Here is an 18,751-nt window from a genome sequence, read left to right as displayed (position 1 = left end):
TTTTTTGAGGTGCAATAACCAGAATTCAGTATTCTAAATGACCAATACAATGGCAATTGTCTGACACTTCTTTCTTTTGACTTTGGGGAAAATCCAAAAAGTCTCTTTAAAAGTATATTGTATATATTTTTTCCCTTGCAGTTTACACAAATATGCATGTTAAAAGCATGAGTGTCAGTTGTGTCAGTTTTTCTGTCTTGTGTCCAATAATTGTACATCATTAAGCAACGGTATTTTATATCTCTATAATGAATCATATTGCTTTATAAATTAATATAATGCATTGATATGCTGTAATAAACATTTCCTTTTTTAAATCCCTTGTCATGTGTGGTGCATTGATTGTAGATAAGATGGACAACATTTGTGGCCCCTTTTGAAAAATTAGACTCTTAAGGGCCGAAGTACATTTTGCTATTTTTTTGTCATTATATTGAGAAATATTACTTCCTTTGAAAAACAAAATAACATACATTCTTCTGGGAACTGCTTGATTGGTGACTAAAAAAATTCACCCACATTTGTCCACTTCCAATTTTTGTAATCAAAGCTTGGCACTCACTTTGAGATGTTCTTGTCCACATCACAGAGAAACAGGAGCCATCTGCCAATTGCCAAAGAGAGAGAGAGAGAGAGAGAGAGAGAGAGAGAGAGAGAGAGAGAGAGAGAGAGAGAGAGAGAGAGAGAGGGAGAGGGAGGGGGGGGGGAACCCCAGCTGTTGCAACATTCTTCCAAGTACTTTTGTGAGATGTCTGGATCTTCACTGTTCTTTAATTGCATTGGATACTTTTCAATTTAGAGAAGGAATGCTCTCTAAAGAGCCAGAATGAAGAGCACTGGAGAAAAGGCCAAGGAGAAGTTGCTTTGTTTGCAAGCAGATGGCAAAGATGAGGTCCATAGAAAGACTATGTTCTTGAAATGATTGCTAAATGTTTTCACAGCTTCTGGGGTTTGAAAGCCTTGCCCATCAACAAAACACATATTATTCAAAAAAGGAAATAATAATAGGAGAGAGCACAACAAGATCGATTAAAGTGCACATAATATATTATTTCCCTATTTGTAAAAGAACTCATGCGTCAATTGCCAGATAACCCAACATGGGTATAATGATCTGAATTAAGTCTTGTACTGAATGGAATTTACACCCAGTTTGTTACAACTAGCAAGATAAGAACTTTATATATATGTATGCATATTCATTAATTCCATTTATATGCTGCCTTAAGGTTAATAATTGTAGCTTGCTTTCAGAGACCTTCTACTCCCATCCCCTCCCTTACAATACCCCTGCAGTTTAAAATGTTGGCCAAGACCTTTCCAGCCATCATCTGATGTCGCCAGATACTTTCTGTGGCCTTGATGGGCGAACAGCTTCCCTAAGATTTCAGAAGTTGTCTATTTCTGCTAAAGATTGAAGCTGTCGGATTCTTTCTCTACCTTACCTACTGTAGTTTCTAGAATATTTTTATGGTTCTGGCATCTTTCTATGCTTCCTCTACTTAAAAATGTGCATGATACAATATATGTATTATGTTAAAATTACTTTGCTTCTATATAATTTCTTACTGCTACAGCAATTTTTTTTCTAACAGCAACCTGAAATTGGATTTTTCCCACTCAGAGGAGGGAATGACAGCTCAATAGGCTTAGTGTCTTTCACAATATTACAGCCCTCTCAGAATCCTCTGACTCTTTTCTGGCAGAATCAAACAGTCCAGCGTCAAAGACCAACAAAGACAACTTAAGAAAAAAATCAATAGAGAAAACTGGTCAAGGTCCGATTAAGGAGTCAACACAAGGCATTCAATAGGAGCAACCAAAGTTCAGAAGATTTGCCTGGTACTAACAGGCCCAGGCAAAAATCAGTATTTCCAGGAACTCAGGACAGACTTGGGGACAAGGTGCACCCACATTTTTCATAGTACTATGCAGAACAGAATTCAGATGTTCTTTGGAGCACAGGTAGTCCTCGAGTTATGAACACAATTGAGCTGAATTGAGCTAAGTGAAGCATTTGTTAAGTGAGTTTTGTCCCATTTTACGACTTTTCTTGCCACCGTTCACAGTTGTGAATCATTGCATTTGTTGTGAATCTGGATTTCCCATTGATTTTGCTCGTCAGAAGGTCGCAAAAGCTGACCACATGACCTTAAGACACTGCAGCCATTATAAATATTGAACATGTGATCATGGGGATGCTGCAATGGTCGTAAGTGTGAAAAATGGTCATAATTCACTTTTTTCAGTGCTATTGTAACTTCGAATGGTTAGTAAATGAACTGTTCTAAGTCGAGGACTAACTGTATATCATGCTCCACATTTTGAGAAATGTGGCTGAAAATTGCATGAAAATAATAGAACATTGAGAAAAGTTGTATTTGTGCATGAAGGGAAATGGCATGTAAAATGTATTCATTAAAACACGGACATTCAAAAACACCTCCATATACACCTCCAATTAATGGATGAGAAAAGTGGCTGGAACACATTTAGGATTGAATACGTGCAAAATTGACATGAACTACTTACACATTGATTCATTTAATCATAGGGATAATGAATAATACGATGACACTGGCTTATGTAGGATTGTTGAATTTGGTCTACAAAATTCAAGAGAAACACTAGATTACAGTAAAAAGAAATTTCCATATCTGTTTGTTGCCCTTTATTGATTGTCTGGATTATTTGCAGCCAAAATATGATAGCCCAAGATTTTCTCTTGGAACAATTTGTTTCATGGAAGAACAAACAAACCTTTTACTTTGAGAATAATGCAGACGGTGGCAACATTTTACGCTCCGGATAAAATGAAAAAAGCAGTCAAGGTTGATCTCCTTTAGGACTGACAAGTTTGATCGCCCTGAAGTCCAAGGGACTCTCAGGAGTCTTCTCCAGCACCATAGCTCAAAGGCCTCAATTCTTTGGAGTTCAGCCTTTCTTATGGTCCAACTTCCACAGCCATCCATTGCAACTGGGAAAACCATAGCCTTGACTTTGGTGGCAGTCATCTCCACCTTCGCAGTGTCACGATGTTGTTGTTTTTTTGCCAGTTGTGCTTATATTCTAAGACATACGGTAGGCTGGCTCTTCTCTGTAAGCCTACTGCGCATGTCCTTTTGCCTTTCTCTTTCTCTTTCTGTTTTGCCTGCCATGAGGAGGTAGGCTAGGAACTTTACCAGAATGTAGTTATTAGCCAGTAAGTTTGTTTGTTATTTATTTTACAATAAAAATATGTTTCTTAGAATCTACCTTGGGTTTATTTTACTTAATCATAAGGTATACTCCAAGGAAAAACCACGATTCACCCCTCATCAAACACAGGGCTGAATTTACAACCCTCACATGCAGATTACTAAATGCACTTATTTAGCAATAGCAATAGCAGTTAGACTTATATACAGCTTCATAGGGCTTTCAGCCCTCTCTAAGCGGTTTACAGAGTCAGCATATTGCCCCCAACAATCCGGGTCCTCATTTTACCCACCTTGGAAGGATGGAAGGCTGAGTCAACCTTGAGCCGGTGAGATTTGAACAGCCGAACTGCAGAACTGCAGTCAGCTGAAGTAGCCTGCAGTGCTGCATTTAACCACTGCACCACCTCGGCTCTTAGAGCATTTAGAGGGCATCCTTGCTTTTGGGGATACCTGAGATAATAACATAAATTATAATTTATGTTAATAATAACAAGTTTATAAATTATAATGTCTGACACAGTGAAGAGGGATACAGACTTTGCCATTTATTTTTAATTTTATTTATTATCTAATGAATAAGGAATGGTTCTAAAATGCTGTTAAGCTTATGGAAAGTTTCAAATACTCAAAAGCAGAAAAATCTGTTTGGCAAATATTGGAAGCTTGAGCAGCTACAAGAAGTAGTAGAAGGCTTTGCGTAAAGGTCACGGGGATAAAGTTGCCGCAAATCTGCGAGGGTAAATCTAATACTTGAGCAACTGGCTAGATCTTTGCTTTGTTTGCCGAAAGGGGAGAGAATATGGTTGACTGCTGCCATGAAAGTCTCCACATCAAAGCTTCTCCTCAAAGAAACCAACTCTGATCTCTATCGTTCTGCCTCTGGCACTTTAAGGAGAACTTGATTGACAGCCAATAGATTGTGTTTTGTTTTTTCTGGGCAGATGGCAGTTGAGGAGCGCCCTGCTGTTCAAAGACCTAGTGGCTGCACCTTTAATCCCTGTCCTTTGCTGTGGATTTGAGTGAAACCAAAGTTACTATCTTTTGGGCACATTGCAAAGAATGGCTAACCTTTTGAAACTTGAATCTGGAGGCTGAGGGAGAATAAGGGTTGACAGGAGGAGATTGTGGAGGTTTTCTTTGGGGAAATGGCATCTTGAATTTGCTTGTTTGTTACTTGTTAATGCCGCTCATCTCCCCTATTGGGTGACTCTTATTTCTTGGTGCAAAAAAAAAATCTGTTTGCTAAGCCGTCGAAATAATATAGTACAGGGCTATCAAACTCGTGGCCCACTGCTCTGATGGGTCATGTGCTGGCCACGCCCATGCCGGGTTTAGCGAAGGGGAAAAAAGTCACGATATATCATGTGACGATGCTGTGGCGATGCGAGTTTGACATCCCTGATATAGTACAATATCCAGCCTTCAAATATCTTCTCAAGATGGCCCTTGTTCCTGTAGACATGAGTTTCATTATTTGCCATCACGCTTTAGAATTTTACACAACGATGGAATGCATGAAGTTCTTGGCTCGGGTCTCCCATTCAGACCTCAGACACAAGAGAAAAACAAGTCACAATTAATGAAAGAAGAGAATATTTGCAGCTCAGGTTGGACTGTGGGATCCTTGGTGGCTTATGAGCTTGGTTGTTTTCTTGCAGTTGTTTTATTATCTAATTAGGTAACATTATCAAGACTAGAAGGGAGTTGATTCTAGCACTGATGATATTACCTAGTTGAAATATCTGCAAGAAAATAACAAAGCTCAGAAAGCACCAAAGACTCCACAATCCTCTACAATCCAGCTATTCTCCTTCTCTTGGGCTTGGCAATAAGTAGACACCATCACATTCTAGGGTAATCGTCTTGAATCTAAATCTTCCATATGTATTGAGGCTACAACTACTTGAGTTCCTCTGAACAATGGAATTGTTTGGCTGTACCCTCTGCCCTAACGCTCTCTATATCAACACAAAATGTTGATCTTGGCTTTTGAATTAATTATTTTCTTATTCGAGAAATTTCAGTGAATGTCAATCAGGCTGGATGTATGCAATATGTTAAGCCACAAGGAAATGAACCCAAGATTAATATTAATCTAGCTTTGTATATTATGGAAATGTAGTTACTAAGTTGCTAATTGCCTTGGTTCAACATATTGTACAAGCTCAGTTTCTTTTTTTAATTTGAGACTAGTCCTGACTGCATTACTGATATGATATCAAATATCCTCAGGAGGAATGCAGATTCAAGACCTAATACCTTGCCAGCATCTGCTCTTTCAGCTGGTAGGTTACGTGTGTGTGTGTGTGTGTGTGTGTGTGTGTGTGTGTGTGTGTGTTGTACTTGGTCTCTTGATCCTAGTATATGTCCATCAGAATTATTAGGTGTTCTGAGGATGGCTAAGGCACAGTGGGTTAAATATTTTTTGTTTTATCGCCAACATTATAGACCATATATAAAAGCCTTATAAGCAGTGACCCCTGAGCCATGTCTATGAATCAGTTGTTAAAAAGAAAAACAAAATAATGATAAAACAGCTGCAACTATTCTTAGTTCAACTCAAAAGGTTCAGTTCTGTGCGAAGGGGAGAGGAGTCTTTGGCTTTGAATTTTATGAATGATCTTTGAAAGGGGAAGAAATGGGGAAAGAAGTAAATCAATTTAGAGCTCTCTAGAAGATGAAGAAATCTATTTTGCTATTGTACTTCCATAATGAACTAACTGTATGAACTTTGGAAACAAAGGCAAGGACTTGTAAATGGTGGAGAAAATTGGAGATCAGAAAAGCACTCTAAAAAATGATCCCAATAGAAGCTCACGACTGAGATTTAAAAAATAGGACTATATTGGTTCTTATCTCAGAAAGTCTGCCCTCCAAGAACAGAAGACTATTTCACAATGTCTCAATCTTGATGACCTAAATGGAGCACTTTAGTAAGAAAAAAAGAGATTTTTCAGGTTTGCAGAAAACACAAAGAAAAGCAAATTGTCGCAAATTCTACACAGCTGTATCGTGCAGATGGCATGTGAATAGAGAATGAACAAGGATTCTCAGGCCACAGCAAACCTCTTGTGTGGAACATGTTTAGTAATTCAGTCACGAGGGATGCTGTCTTGTAACCTGGTCCTTTCCAGATGTGCTGGGCATCTGGAATTCCAAGTCTTAATTCCTAGCCAACCTAGCCACAATAAGAAAGATTCATTATTTACAACTGTGTACTAACACTTAGCCTGATTATGCTTTAAAAAAAAGAGTCACAGAGCTGCACTTTCTCATGTTTCTCCACCACTACATCACTATTATCCTTGAAGTCTTCAGTAACTAGGAAGCTCTGGGGAGGTGGGAATCTGCTTTTCATCAGCATAATCCCTTCTCCGTTATTTAATAACACATCAGTGCAGTATTGAATGACAAGAGGAAAATGTGCTTACGCCTTCAAAATTGTCCAGAAAGAATGATTCATTTCGAAGCTGCTTGTAGTGAGGACCACATGCAATGAAATAGGCCCACAAAAACAGTGGACATGTGAGGGTTGTGTGGGAGATGAGAACAGACATATTCCTCTCGCATCTCTGTCATCTAGCAACACACACACTTTGGTCACCTTATAGTAATGGCACGACTTGCGCAGCAAAGGAGATAACTAGTTTCCCAGGGAAATCTGTAGGCTTTTTAGGAAAGCTTCAAAGTGATTAGTGCATCAGTCACAACTTGTGATCTCTAGCATATGAGAGAAGAAGAATTTGATTTCGATTTCGATTTTATTGTATTTCTATGCCGCCCTATTCCCAGAGGGACTCAGGGCGGCTCACAAACCAAGGGGGGGGGGGAAACAAACAAGAAAAAAAAGACACGGACAAACAATACCACAATTTAAAACAATTGACAGCCACACCATTCGAGCGGGGACAAGAACTCATCAGCCCCAGGCCTGTTGGAACAGCCAGGTTTTAAGGGCTTTGCGGAAAGCCTGGAGTGTGGTGAGGGTCCGAATCTCCACGGGGAGTTCGTTCCAGAGGGCCGGAGCAGCCACAGAGAAGGCCCTCCTCCGGGTGGTGGCCAATCGGCATTGGCCAATGGATGGAATTTGGAGGAGGCCTAATCTGTGGGATCTAATCGGTCTGTTGGAGGTAATTGGCAGCAGGCGGTCTCTCAAGTACCCAGGTCCAATACCATGAAGGGCTTTATAAGTGACGACTAGCACCTTGAAGCGTATCCGAAGACCAATAGGCAGCCAGTGCAGCTTGCGGAGGATAGGTGTGACGTGGGTTTACCGAGGTGCACCCACAATCACTCGCGCGGCTGCATTCTGGACAAGCTGAAGTCTCCGAATGCTCTTCAAGGGCTGCCCCATGTAGAGCACATTGCAAGAATGTTTCTATGGTGTTATATTACATTAATCAAAAGAGTGATAGCTTTGTAATTTTTTCATAAGGATCTCTCTCTCTCTGTCTCTGTCTCCAACACACATTAATCTTATGAATTAGCCATTCTAGAGGTAGATCAGTACTGGTAGAGTAGTTGCAGTAGCATATTATGTCCTGTCAAAGAATGTTGATAAATGGGACAATACACAATCAGAGGTGGGTTGCTCCTGGTTCAGACCAAATCGGTTGAAATGGTAGTAGCGGTGGCAGAAGGCTCCACCCACCTGCCTGGACACTTCTGCACATGTGCAGAAGCATCATGTGCATGTGGGGGGAGTGTGCCCGAACCAGTAATAAAAATATTAGCAACTCACCACTGTGTACAATAGTAGTTTAAAACACTGGATTGGCACTAAGGAGAACAAGGATTTATTTATTTATTGAAAGCATCAATAAACTTTATCCTTCAACCAACTCTGGGAGGCTCCCAATCAAAACTTGAAAGACATACAAAACATTTCAAAACTATATAATTGAATCATTTAAAAAGCTTTAAAAAACCCCAACCAAAATCTGATACCAATTAGTACTAATATACAGCATGATCATCTAATCTTCTCCCAGCTCTTGGAGAGAAAGCCAGGTCTTTCAGTCCACAGAAAAGGTATCCTTCCTAGCTCCCATCTAATGACAATATTTAGGGGAGAGGACTAGAAGCGTGCCCACCCCATCTGACCTGCTAGGATAGGAAGATGCCTTTAGAGAAGGACAGTACAACAGATAGTCTGGCCCTGTGCCATATAAGGCTTTAAAGGTGATGACCACCAGCACCTTGAATTGAACCTGGGAAAAAATTGCAAGGCAGTGGAACTCGCACAAAAGAGGTGTTACATAGGCAAACTTAGGAGCCTCCATTACTGTGTGCACTGCTTCATTCTGGACCAGTTAAAGTTTCCAGTTATTCTTCAAGGGCATCCTCAAATAGAGCACTTCACAATAATCCAGATAGGCGGTGACCAAGGCATGAGTGACTATGAACAAGAGTTTCTGGATCTGGTTGACCCTTTGCTATGGAAACCCACTGAGATTTGAGCCAGACTCTTTCAGCCCAACATACTTCACAGGTTGTTGTGGGAGAAAATCGAGGGAAGCAGCACTGTGCATGATATCTAGACCTCCTGAACAAGAGGAATCACCACTGTCTCAAATTAGACAGAAGAGTTCTTTTTATCTAATAGTAGCTATCCCCATCCTACTGTTTAACTGGGGATAATGAGAATTGTCATGTGACACATATGGAGACATTAAGTTAGGTAAGGCGATCTTAAAGATAATGAGATATAAATAAAATGGTAAAAATAAAATAATATGGATTTTTTTTGTTTTAAAGATCTACCTGATAACCTCTAGAGAAAAACATCCCTCAAAAAATAAATAAAGACAAATTTTAAAACTTCCTAATTAATCCAACTGCGTTGGCATGGAACATAATATTTTTTTTCATCCCACAGGTATTGTGCAATCTGGAATTCTAACAAATGTGGTTTGGCAAGTGCAATTAAAAACAGTCCCTATACAGCTATGGCTACATTCTTCTTTCAGTGCTTTATCACTGTGGAGAAGTGGAGAGGCAAACAAGAATAAACTGAACATGCAATAGAGTGTTGTTATTTATAGGGGGCTTCTGGCTAATCTCTGTAAGGTTTAACTGTCTTTTAAACTCTACAACCTTGAAAAATGGAAAAGACCCAGGGGTGAGTTGCTGCTGGCATTACTGCTGGTTTGGAGCGCAAAATTTTGTGCAATTTCTGCAATGCAAATGAAAATTGTTCTGCGCATGCGCAGAACTGAAAATCAAGATGGCATCGCCGTAAGAGAACCGGTTCAGGGGCATAGCAGGCCTGGGTCACTATTGGTTCCAGTAACCCAGGCTGCCGTTACTACCAGTAGGAACCCACCTCTGAAAGGACCCCAAAATGGGAAGGGGGAGGAACCCAGGTAAGGCATGAATGAGGCCCTGCGGAAAGCTTTGTAAGATTTTAAAGCCAAATCTGGTAAGACATATAGATTGTCACTGTTCTCTTTCCTACAAAAATGCTACTTCTCAAGATGCTTAGATTATAAAAGGAGGAGCTGCAGGAAGTGGGAAGAGGCTATGGCTGAGGGATAGAGCAAGTGCTTTCAAGCAAAAGGGTCAAATCTTTTCCTTTAAATCCCCTGCATAACAACGTGTCAGTTGAAGGAACACATTACTTATCAGTGTTGACAATATTACTGTAATTGATTCAAACCGTTTAGGAACCGCTGGTGTAGCGGGTGTTGACGGAGATAATTTTTCTGTTACACGATGTTAGATGCCCCTATCAGACATCAAAACTAAATGGATGGTAATTCAATACCAATAAAAAGAAATGCTCCTTTGCTCCACACTTAATTAAATTGCAGAATTTAGTGCTATCTATTGTGATTGTCAATGTGGATAGTTTTCAAACAGAAATTCGTAGAGCAATGGACTATTAATGACTAGTGGGCTTGACAGCTGTTAATCACCTGCTTGACCAATAGCAACATATATTTAAGATCAGCTACTAAACATGAATAGCTAAATTCAAATCCTTATTTCATTCACAATCCCAGAAGGGTATAACCTAAATACAGTAAGATTTACAAACATTCCAGTAATAATTAAATTTCTGAACCATAAAGTAGGAAAGTCACCTGAAAGCTAACCTTATTAATAGAAAGTTGCAACAGTATGGGATCTATTTACAAAAATTTACAATACTTGGATCTATTTACAAAAATGTTGACTAGCATAAAGCTAAAAGTATAAAAACTTGTGAAGTAAAAATACAGTGTAGTACTATCAAGATAATGCTATAACAAATGACTAAAATTAAACCATCTAAATATCCAAGAGTATAGGAATAGTCTTGTCTGAGCTATTGGGTCTTGTTAATGGAAAATTAAGATTTTATGTATTATGGAGAGATTATAGTACAAGAATAATATGCATAAGTTTGTCCTGTATGGATTTCCAACTTGTGAGTAATGAGGAAGAACATTTTGAATACAAAACAGACAGTGATAGTCACGGCTAAGAGCCGAGGTGGTGCAGTGGTTAAATGCAGCACTGCAGGCTACTTCAGCTGACTGCAGTTCTGCAGTTCGGCTGTTCAAATCTCACCGGCTCAGGGTTGATTCAGCCTTCCATCCTTCCGAGGTGGGTAAAATGAGGACCCGGATTGTTGTTGGGGGCAATATGCTGACTCTGTAAACCGCTTAGAGAGGGCTGAAAGCCCTATGAAGTGGTATATAAGCCTAACTGCTATTGCTATTGCTATTTAGTTCTGATTCACAAAGGTTTAATTGTTCTAAGTATGAGATTTTCCCTAACTCTTCCAAAATATTACAGCCCACTAAAATGAAAACTGTTTTTGTGGCTAGAGACTTTGTGTAAGATACTCCACAGAGTTTACTATATGTCACCTCTTCATTGAACCTGCAAACCGAGTAGAAACTTCAATTGGTAAGGAATGCAATTGACCAATCATTTATAACAATCACCTGTTAAAATCCTATCACTCCTGTGCTGTGTGACCTGCACTGGTTTGTTTTGTTTCTGTGTGCTTAGGATTTGCCCATTTAATACATGCTAATAGAAAAAGCATGTGGAGAATCTATACCTGCTGAGAAGTTTAATGAGGGGACTCTGAAACAATCCCTGACTATGGATAGAAACCCCTCCTATGGAGGAACTAAACTTCGGAGGTGAAGTTGGCCTCTTCCTGGATGCTGTTTAGAAAGTTGGTAGCAATGTGGCTGTTTCAAAGGGCTTTAAAAGAACCAATGGGCTGGTTTCCTGAAAGTTGAGAAGTTCTAAATAATTGTTTGATTCTACTGGTCTATGATGTGTTAGGAACCAGGCCACACAAAAAACTGTGCATTTGGGGGATCTAGGTTGTGTGCTCCTCTTCCTCTCCTGGTCCCTGAAAAATTGTCCCCCCCCAAAATTGGTCCCTATTACCAAAAACAGACCACTGTTCTATAGGATTGCTGTTTTCTTTGTTATTGCACTGGTATAGAACTGGTAGACTGCTTAAGATCATTTTGAATGAAGAACCAGGGAAGTTACTATAGTGAAAAAATACATAAAGAAATGAATATATATACACACACACCAGAGGTGGGTTCTTACCAGTTCACACCTATTCAGTAGAACCGGTTCGTCAAATCTACCAAACCGGTTAGAAGAGGTTCCACCAGTGGACCTGGAAAGCAGGCCACACCTATAGAAGAGGTTCCAAAATTTTTTGAAACTCATCACTGGTCATTGGATATGATTATTCTACACTATCATACTCATATCTATAAAACTCAGTGCTTCTGTGAAAGGTAAGGATGACTTCTACGTTTGTGGTGCAATCAGAACATTGCGTGTGTTGAAGTTGTTTTAACGCAAACCAAAGATGCCTTTTAAAAAACAAGTTTACATCATATTCTTATGCATGCCAGTGCTGTGTAAGGTAATTTAAGGTGGTTCTGACAAGTGTCGTCGGCATCTTCATATCCGGTCACATGGGCGGCAAGCCACTCCCATCTGGTCACATGGGCGGCAAGCCACTCCCACAAAGGAGGCCACATCCACAGAGTAGGTTCGAACAATTTTTGAAACCCACCACTGACACACACACACACACACACACACACACACATATCTGCACAAGAGTAGTGAGAAGGCCATTTTATCTTTGCTTGTGATTTTCCTTGGCTCCATCCAGTTGGCCATTGCTGACAGAATTTTATTTATTTGCTCAATTTACTTAACTCATCACACTTTTACATGACTCTGGCTAGGTTTGTCAGCTAGCAAGCTGACAGCCGGGGTTCAAGAGTCGAGAGCTGCACAACGGGGTGAAATTTCGTTACTCACTCCAGCTCCTGCCTAGCAGTTTGAAAGCATGCAAATACAAATAGATAATTAGGTACCACTTCAGTTGGAAGCAGTGGTGGGTTCCTGCCAGTTCTAACCTCTTCTATAGAAGAGGTTCCACAAATCTACAGTGCCATTTAGAACCAGTTCCGGCTCCCTCCCCCCGCCCATCCACACATCATCAAGATGAAGAGCGAGAGGAGGAATTCTGGGAGTTGAAGTCCACAAGTCTTAAAGCTGTCAAGTTTGAACACCCATGGGGGTTTGTTTTCTAAAGGGTTAGGGGTGCAAGGGTCTTGTAACTTGACAGCTTTAAGACTTCCGTGCTTCAAATGCCAGAGTTTCTGAGCCAACATTTTGGTTGCTAAGCAAGAGCGTTGTTAAGTGAGTTTCACCACATTTTACAAGTTGGCCATGCCCACCCAGTCACATGGCTGGCAAGCCACTCCCACCCAGTCCCACCCAGGTTGAGTTGTGAGCCGCCCTGAGTCCCCTTCGGGGGAATAGGGCGGCATATAAATAAAATAAACATTCAAACATTCAGTCACATGGCTGGCAAGCCACTCCCACAAAGCAGGCCACACCTACAGAAGAGATTCTAAAAAAAATTGAAACCCACCACTGGTTGGAAGGTAGCAATGTTCCATGCGTCTCGACCTATAATCACACTGGTCACATGACTATGGAAGTATCTTCCAATATTGCTGGCTCCCTTGGCTAAGAAATAGAGATGAGCACTGGTGCCGCCCTGGAGTCGAATAAAACTGGATTGGAGAATCATTTACCTTTAAGAGCCGAGGTGGCGCAGTGGTTAGGGTGCAGTACTGCAGGCCACTTCAGCTGACTGTTATCTGCAGTTCAGCGGTTCAAATCTCACCGGCTCAAAGGTTGACTCAGCCTTCCATCCTTCCGAGGTGGGTGAAATGAGGACCCAGATTGTGGGGGCAATATGCTGACTCTGTAAACCGCTTAGAGAGGGCTGAAAGCCCTATGAAGCGGTATATAAGTCTAACTGCTATTGCTATTTTACCCTTACCCACGGGTGGGATTTTGCTGGTTCAGGCAAACCGGTAGCTCTGACTATCAGCTGGGAGCAAACCAGTTCGCTCCAACTTTGAAGTGGGCCCACCCACCCACCTCTGCGCTATACTCACCCATATTTCCTTTTCTGAAGCCCAGCTGATCAGCGTGGCAGAGTGGATTGCTGCCCCTCAGCTGTTTTCCTTGCCAGCAGTAATGCGGAAAGTGTGTAAACTGCGCAAAGTGTGCGCTCAGCGAATCAATTGTTAAACTGGTAGGATCCCACCCCTGCCCTTACTTTTAAGAAACTTACAATAAAATAAATTAATTCTCAGTTAGATTGACAAAATCTAGCATTGTTCTTATGTTGCTAATCACTCTGCATCCAAAATCAGAGCAAATAACATTGAGGTTCAAACTCCATGAGAAAAATGCTTTTCAGAAGGTATGGAGAGGCAAAAACTTCAGAAGGAAAGAACAAATGACCTTTCATCAATACCACACTGAAATCTAGCAGGACTAGAGAGGTCATTAATCAGAGCCATCTTCTCTCTGCCAGCCTTCTCTGATAGAGCCATAATTAAGGGCCACTCCAGGTGTAACAAACCAAAGGTGCTTATTTTCTATATCGCTATGTTTAACTCTCAGTTGTGTTCAGATATTGCTCGCAAGGAGGTATAGAGAGTCACCTTGCCCAGTGAGATGGGCAACAAATTTAATAAAATAAAAGTTCTGTGTCCAAAAATTCTTAATTTTACAACACTAGAAAAATGAATATGGTACAGGAAATAAAATCAGATTAAATTCTAACATCTTTCGTCTGATACATATTTTGGGGAAAACATTCATCCAAATTGTTTCTCTAATGCAGTTCTCAAACTCACAGGGCCACCTTGGAAACAGCAAAGGACCGGCCCACGGTGCTTCTGCCAATGAAAACAGGCTCCCGAGCTCCGTTTTCGGCTGCCACAGCCTCCTGCAACCCTCTGCCAGGGAAAACGGGCCTCTATTTTCACTATTTTCATTGGCAGAGGGTTGCAGGAGACCATGGGAGCTGAAAACGGAGCTCGGGAGCCTGTTTTTGCCGGTGGAGAGCTTGGGCCATCACAGGCGCCCCCAACAGGAGTGATGTTGAACTGGCCATGCCCACCCCGGCCCCCTGAGGTCAAACACAACCCTGATGTGGCCCTCAATATAACTGAATTTGACCCCCCTGCTCCAATGCTTATTAGCATACTAGAAAAGGTGAAGTCAAGTTTTTTTTTCTTTCCAGATACATACCAGTACATAATGGGAATTGATGGTGTTTTCAGAGCCACAAAATAAATTGTACTATACTGTAACTCATTACATATTTCTACAGGGTTGACCTTCCTGTTAAGCAGCTGGCTCCATATGCTGAACACTTACTGTAGCCTGAATAGTGAGCCAATATTTTAATAACATTAAACTGCAGTTCTGGGCAGCTTCTCAATATGAAACGATAGGAGGGTGTCATTTTGTCGTGTGCCTCTAAATCAGTTGTGCTTTTTGGGGAAGGTGGTAGTGAGGGGTTCCCAAAAATGGGGCTTCAAAACTTTGTTTAAAATATGTTTGTCACAGCTGATGATGATCTGATTTTTAATCTGATTTTATCTCTTATGTAATCTAAAAATACTATCCTGCCTTTAAAAAAAAGCTTTTAAAGGTTGTTAGACTTAAAATAGTTCAGCTGTTTAGGGTAAATATTAATAAATGAATGAATGAATTAATTAATTCTTTCATTCATTCTTTCAAAAAAATTATCCAACTTTCTAATTCACAGGACAATTTAGAATCGGGAAAATATAGAAGTCAAAACAAAGTGAGACAGATACAACTACTGGTACTTATCAACAAGGCAAAATTCTAGCAGAATAGAGGAACTTTTACCAATGTGACCACAAAGCTGATCATGTAAAATTTATCAGTAATATAGCTACAGTGTAAGTCCGTGATGGCCAAACTATGGCACATGTGCAAGAGGTGGCACATAGCACCCTCTCTGTGGGCACGCGAGCTGTCACCCCAGCTCAGCTCTGCCATGCATGTGTGAGCTCTTCCCATCAGCCAGCTGATCTTCAGGTCTCTGCCATCTATGCGTGAGGGTTGGGGTGCATATGGCCCCTGGTGTGTGCATGCACGGCGGATGAGGCGCATATGGAGGGCTCGTATGCATGCACATGCAGAAGCCACATGCACATGCACAGGGGTGGGGCGCATGCAGGGGTGCAGGCACATGCATGGGGATAGTGTGCATTGCATTTTGGAGGTTCACGTGCATTCGGGCAATTGATCTGGAAAAAGTTAGCCATCACTCTTATAGATAATCCCGCACCATGAACGAAAGTTTTGTGATCCTTTTTAAATCAAGCTTCTAATATAGTCTTTAAAATCTGTTCTTTTAGTGACTTTCATGGGTGATTTAAGACAAGAACAAAGGAAGTCCTGTTAAATTTGCTATTTTTTTCCAGCATCCTTTATTATAAAAATATACAGGATTGTCTAATCTATTTTTAAAATAGACAATAACATTGTAATAAAATAGTGTGAGCTTCTGTTCTAAAGATGCATTTCCCCCCAGCTCCCTAGACATGTTCATTGTATGCTGAGTTGTACAAATGCAAAATTCAATTTTCACTGTTAAGATTTTCCTGGAAGTTTACGCTAAAGACGAGTCACTTTTCATGCTTTAATTAAAGTTTTAAGTAGGAAAACAATATAAATAAGTTCAGTAGCTAACAATATAACAATAAAAAATACATGTGGTGTTTTTCCTACACAGACTCTAGAGTAAGATGTAATTTAAAATTTTATTACAGCTAGGCCATGATTCATGAGCATTGAAACAATACAATATTTAATTTAGTGGGCATTGTACATTGCTAATGGGTTGCCTTGAATGTGAACGAAAATACGGTTAAAGCAAGACTAGAACATGTATAATTGAGGTTATTCAGTTAGTATCAGCATATTAGATACTTCTACTAGTCGTGGTTCTGCAGGCTACTTCTGCTGCCTGCTGGCTTCCTGAAATTTGGCAGTTCGAATCTCATCAGGCTCAAGGTTAACTCAGCCTTCCATCCTTCCGAGGTCGGTAAAATGAGGACCCAGATTGTTGGGGGCAATATGATGACTGTAAAACCACTTAGAGAAGGCTATAAAGCACTGTGAAGCGGTATATAAGTCTAAGCGCTATTGCTACTTCGATCTGCATATACAATGTACACTATACAAAAGAGAGCAATAGTTGACATATCTTTACTTAGAGGTTCCCCCCTTGGGAAGTGCTGATTGCTGCCTTTCTGGTCTCAATGTCTATGGAGATTTTCAGTCATCCAGGTCATGGTTATCCCAAAGATGCTGAAGAAGCTTCATGAAGGAGAAGTGAAATGTCTTCAAAGAAGTCCGGTTGCCTCTCGAAAAAGCACCTTTGGGACTTTCTGGTTTCAGTCCTTACAGTTTAAGAGACTGAAGTATGACATGATGGAATATGGTGTCTGCATGATTTTTGGGGGAAAGGGGACAGGTCAGAACAAGAACAAGCCAATGCCCTGCTTATGCATGTGCAAAATACTTTCACACCGCAAAACAGGGTGTGCACCATTCTGTACATTAGCAAAACAGGGCAGTTGAATTTCCCTTCCCTTAGCTGGACCCCGTTCTTCCCTCGGTGTTTCGGTTAAGCGTAGATTCTCATGTACCTCATGAGCCGAGGTGGCACAGTGGTTGGAGTGCAGTATTGCAGGCTACTTCAGCTGACTTCGGCAGTTCAAATCACACCGGCTCAGGGTTGACTCAGCCTTCCATCCTTCCGAGGGACCGAGGGTAAAATGAGGGACCAGATTGTTGGGGGCGATAGGCTGACTCTGTAAACTGCTTAGAGAGGGCTGTAAAAGCACTTTGAAGTGGTATATAAGTGTAAGTGCTATTGCTATTGCTATTCACTCACCATAATGCAGCACTTGCATTTACATACCCTGATTCACACTTTATACTAAACAACACTCAGTTCTTTTGTGCTATTGGGGTGCTGTGCTCCCCCCCATCCATCTAGAGACCGCCTCCTGCCAATTACCTCCTCGCGACCTATTAGATCACACAGATTAGGCCTCCTCCGAGTTCCATCCGCCAGTCAGTGTCGACTGGCAACTACACGGAGGAGAGCCTTTTCAGTAGTAGCTCCGACCCTTTGGAACGATCTCCCCGTGGAGATTCGTACCCTCACCACCCTCCAGACCTTCCACACAGCCCTCAAGATCTGGCTATCCCGTCAGGCCTGGGGTTAAAGATTATAACCCGTCCCCACCCGAATGATGAATGTTGCTTCTATTTTTAATTATGTATTGTTTTATATGTCATTGTGTGTATTCCCTACCCCATAAGTTGTAAGCCGCCCTGAGTCCCCTCAGGGAAAAGGGCGGCCTATAAATAAACCTATCTATCTATCTATCTATCTATCTATCTATCTATCTATCTATCTATCTATCTATCTATCTATCTATCTATCTATCTATCTATCATCTATCATCTATCTATCTATCTATCTATCTATCTATCTATCTATCTATCTATCTATCTATCTATCTATCTATCTATCTATCTATCTATCTATCTATCTATCTATCTATCTCTTTGCCACCCCAACTCCTTAGTCCTGGGGAATCACATGCGAGGTGCCACATGTTGGAATGTTCCTCTTTTCTTTTTCTACCAGAGAGTGAGAGCTTTTTCAGTTGCTTCGCCTCCCCTTCCCTTCTGTCGCCTGGGATTTCAGCAATCTTCACTGGCTGCAGAAACAATAGGGATAACAAGGGCAGCTCAGCAACATTTTCACAACACCCTAGCTTAACATCAGGCCTGCTCAACGCCACACTGATCTGTCCATGCTGAAACCAGAAGCTTCCTCTCGCCACTGTGTGACATGTGCAGAAGCGTGTGCCAGTTTGGGCAGTGGCATTTGGAAGCATTGTTTGCCATTCCATCTCCCATCCTTTCAAACTAAAGCTTGTTGGTGGTTTTTTTTTGCTTTCTTAGTGTTACATACTGACAGCCAGTATGGTAGGTTCCACCAAGGTCCTCTGATCCGGCGGGAAAATACTAAAAGCCGATTGGCCGAGCCATTTGACAGCTCCCTATAAATGGGCCTGGCTAGATTATCAATAGTTTTCAAATAAAGAGTTGTTGTTTGTCACTGAAGCCTGTGTCTGTCT

This window comes from Thamnophis sirtalis, unplaced genomic scaffold, assembly GCF_051295495.1.
Source record: "Thamnophis sirtalis isolate CommonGarterSnake01/CBP01778 unplaced genomic scaffold, rThaSir2_p1.2 scaffold_1, whole genome shotgun sequence".
In the NCBI taxonomy this organism is placed as follows: Eukaryota; Metazoa; Chordata; class Lepidosauria; order Squamata; family Natricidae; genus Thamnophis; species Thamnophis sirtalis.
Note: the sequence above shows the minus strand (reverse complement) of the source record.